This window comes from Zophobas morio, unplaced genomic scaffold, assembly GCF_036711695.1.
Source record: "Zophobas morio isolate AGI-343-1 ecotype UQ-CSIRO unplaced genomic scaffold, CSIRO_AGI_Zmor_V1 ptg000002l, whole genome shotgun sequence".
NCBI lineage: Eukaryota > Metazoa > Arthropoda > Insecta > Coleoptera > Tenebrionidae > Zophobas > Zophobas morio.
In genome coordinates this window covers 19409711-19413959 of record NW_026972107.1, presented here as the reverse complement: position 1 = coordinate 19413959, position 4249 = coordinate 19409711, and the positions used below count along the sequence as shown (strand labels likewise).

General features: G+C 35.2%; 2 long non-coding RNA genes across 2 annotated transcripts; one reads left to right on the top strand and one right to left on the bottom strand.

Annotated features, from left to right (window-relative positions):
* Nucleotides 1-1230: 1230 nt before the first annotated feature.
* LOC135121667 (uncharacterized) lies at nt 1231-1774 on the top strand. Its single transcript, XR_010279091.1, has 2 exons — nt 1231-1311; nt 1359-1774. It is a non-coding gene; the product is annotated as an uncharacterized LOC135121667 (long non-coding RNA).
* A 306-nt stretch (nt 1775-2080) lies between these two features.
* On the bottom strand, nt 2081-2624 carry LOC135121602 (uncharacterized). Its single transcript, XR_010279061.1, has 2 exons — nt 2544-2624; nt 2081-2496 (listed from the first exon to the last, which is right to left on the bottom strand). It is a non-coding gene; the product is annotated as an uncharacterized LOC135121602 (long non-coding RNA).
* Nucleotides 2625-4249: the final 1625 nt, after the last annotated feature.

The following is a 4249-nucleotide window of genomic DNA, read 5'->3' as shown; positions in this document are numbered from 1 at the left end:
TGAATGATTTTGGGTGCGTTGTCGTGTCTAACTTTGTAGTCAGTTTGTGCCAGGATATTACAGGATGAAGTTATGTATTGAATCGTTTCGAATTTGTCTTTACAAAGTCGACAATAATCGCTTCTTATATTTGAATCTTTGATTACATTATTACGACGGAATCGGCGTGGGTTAAACACAACAATTTATTTCTTAATAAGTCAAATTTAGACGACTAATCACACAGGGATTATGTATGCAATAATTCCGACTGGAATGGATTTGACTAGACTCTACTCCTCCCATTGTCTGGACATCACTCCCTGCTCCCAACGATGGTTCCCATTTAAACAGCCGCGCGGTCCTTCTCGAAGGTCTCCGTCACCGCTTCTAGGCTTGTCCTGGAACATCCATCACAACATCCGCTTCTAGCCTTTTTCTTTTTAGCCGACGCTGTCCGGCTGCCGTCACTGACGATGAGTCACCCATCATCGCCGCACATACTAGAAAACCCATAGGGTCGTACCGGGACAGATGGATTTATTTCGTAACAATATATTTTCTGTAATTCTTCTCTATGGTGCGAAATATGTAGTTCGTTTCTTCCTGAGCGTCTCAGGAAATATTTTTTACGATATGTGTATCGTAATGTGGAATTTTACGATACGCGATGGAAAAATTGTCCAACGAGCCGAAGGCGAGTTGGATAATCCATCAAGGATCGTAAAGAAACATTACGATACAAATATTGTACCACGTTTTATCTACTTTCAATAATTTTCATAAAAATTAACACAGATATTTTTGTAATTTTTTAAATTGTGTTTATGGAGAAAAAATAAGGCGGCTAAATTAGTAACCGTAGTTACTGATTTGTTTACGTTTTTCACAAGCGTTCAGTGAAAGCAATTTATGTGCAAAAATTAGTGATTCAGAGGACAATTTGCCTTCCGATATTGAAGTGGCTACTCAATCTGTCATCGATACGTTAGTTCCTGGTAAATCTAAAGAACGTTACGAGATAGCGTACAAATATTTTGATGAATGAATGGAAGTTAAGAAAATTGGTGACGTTTCTGAACAAGGTGATGCATTCCTATTTTACTGAACAAGCAGAGAAGTTAAAACCATCCTCCTTATGGTGCCGATATTCCATGTTGCGAACCTTGGTGTTGATTACGAAGAATGTTGATATTTCTGAATATTATCAGGTTGTGGCTTTCTTCTCGGAAATCAGAAGGTTCCCAACCCAGAAAATCGTTTATTTGTTCCAAAGAAGAGATAAATCAATTTCTTAAGAAAATGAATGATAAGGATTTCTTATTTTTGAAGGTAAATTGCAACTCATATTGATAAAAAACAATCTCAAATTTATATAGTTTCAGGTTGTTTTGATAGTCGGAGTGTTTGGTGCTTGTCGACACGAGGAGATCACAAATTTTACGACACGAGACGTTAGAGCCGAAAAAGAATTTATCAAGATCACCTTACTGAATTCAAAAACTAAAATTATGTAGAATTTGCTATACCGAGAGGAAATTTTCAGGGAATAATTAACATGTTGCTTGGTCATAGAGGCTGGAAGTCGGATAGCATGGCAGAAGGATATGTTGAAACATCTGTCGAAAATAAGAAAATAATTGCTACGAAAATAACGGGTTCTTCAGTTACTGTGGGTTCAACAAATTAGGTCACGGTGGAGAAGCCCAGCTTCAACATGGGAACAGCGTCTGGTGTTAACTTTATAAATGCTTCAAACTGTGTAATTTATGTTAATAAATGGTTTTGAAACTTTCTTTTCTAAAAGTCACTCTTTACCGCACTAGTGCGGTAATTGTTCCTTTACCGCACTTAGTGCGGTAAAAACTACCATTACAATATCAAAGACAAACCTGTAATCTGGCACATTACATAATGAAAGTAGATAATAGATATTTATCTATAATAATGAAAGTAGATAATAGATATTTATCTACTTTCATTATGTAATGTGCCAGATTACAGGTTTGTCTTTGATATTGTAATGGTAGTTTTTACCGCACTAAGTGCGGTAAAGGAACAATTACCGCACTAGTGCGGTAAAGAGTGACTTTTAGAAAAAAAAGTTTCAAAACCATTTATTAACATAAATTACACAGTTTGAAGCATTTATAAAGTTAACACCAGACGCTGTTCCCATGTTGAAGCTGGGCTTCTCCACCGTGACCTAATTTGTTGAACCCACAGTAACTGAAGAACCCGTTATTTTCGTAGCAATTATTTTCTTATTTTCGACAGATGTTTCAACATATCCTTCTGCCATGCTATCCGACTTCCAGCCTCTATGACCAAGCAACATGTTAATTATTCCCTGAAAATTTCCTCTCGGTATAGCAAATTCTACATAATTTTAGTTTTTGAATTCAGTAAGGTGATCTTGATAAATTCTTTTTCGGCTCTAACGTCTCGTGTCGTAAAATTTGTGATCTCCTCGTGTCGACAAGCACCAAACACTCCGACTATCAAAACAACCTGAAACTATATAAATTTGAGATTGTTTTTTATCAATATGAGTTGCAATTTACCTTCAAAAATAAGAAATCCTTATCATTCATTTTCTTAAGAAATTGATTTATCTCTTCTTTGGAACAAATAAACGATTTTCTGGGTTGGGAACCTTCTGATTTCCGAGAAGAAAGCCACAACCTGATGATATTCAGAAATATCAACATTCTTCGTAATCAACACCAAGGTTCGCAACATGGAATATCGGCACCATAAGCAGGATGGTTTTAACTTCTCTGCTTGTTCAGCAAAATAGGAATGCATCACCTTGTTCAGAAACGTCACCAATTTTCTTAACTTCCATTCATTCATCAAAATATTTGTACGCTATCTCGTAACGTTCTTTAGATTTACCAGGAACTAACGTATCGATGACAGATTGAGTAGCCACTTCAATATCGGAAGGCAAATTATCCTCTGAATCACTAATTTTTGCACATAAATTGCTTTCACTGAACGCTTGTGAAAAACGTAAACAAATCAGTAACTACGGTTACTAATTTAGCCGCCTTATTTTTTCTCCATAAACACAATTTAAAAAATTACAAAAATATCTGTGTTAATTTTTATGAAAATTATTGAAAGTAGATAAAACGTGGTACAATATTTGTATCGTAATGTTTCTTTACGATCCTTGATGGATTATCCAACTCGCCTTCGGCTCGTTGGACAATTTTTCCATCGCGTATCGTAAAATTCCACATTACGATACACATATCGTAAATATCTATTAAATTCCGAAACTTGACTCTTGTATAATTTTTATAAGTTCTGGAATCCCCTTTCCCCGTTCTGCCTTGGTAATAAAATCTCTCAATAGATGACTTCGGATGATGTCTTCTATATTGTGTGACTGATTTTCTTGTTAAGATGTTTAAATTTTCGAAATTAGTTTATGACGATTTAATTATTTCAAAAGAATATGTTAGCAGTGGAACACAGACTGTATTTAGACATCGTGCACTCTAAGGTCGTCACAACTGTAAAACTGCGTAGAAGCACAAAATCGGTCGGGCAAAGTCCATTTTCAAATTTAAAGGGTGAGCGTATCTTTAGAGGCTTCCGTCATCGTTTCTCAGTCGTAGTGAACTTTTCTAGCGTAAGGGTACCTGTTTAGTTTAGTGCCTAATAGATTCATTCGCATTCGTACTACTGTCGTGTTGACCGTCCAAATTTTAAAAACCACTCCCTTCTGAAGTGTGTATGTTACGCTACTGACTGATGGTCCGTTGTCAGATTCTGATAACTCACCATGTTGAACTTAAAATGATCCATCTCTACTGTCATCGTTAAATTTTTCCCGTTTAACTGTCTCTTCAAAACTAATTTTAATCCTGCCAGATATTGTTCTATGAATTTTGTTTTCGTTTATGGGAAGACTGATGAAAGCCCAGATATTTGTTTATTTCGTTTCGTTCTTGGGCTTCGATTATTTCGTCATTCTGGTTTATATGTATAAGTATAGTATATGTTGTTGAACGCCTGTTCTGATTACTTGCGTCTTACATTTCTCAACACCGAAGCTCGTCCTAATAACACCCGAAAACTGTTCTGTAAGATTTATTAGATGTGTTGATTTTTCGTATTTACAGTTATTATATATTATTATTATTATTATATTTACTTACAGTGATTTCATATCAAACGATAAGTTATTTTAGTATGTAACTTGTTCAACATATACATATAGATAAACTTTTTTAAAATTCATTTTGTAATTCTGAAA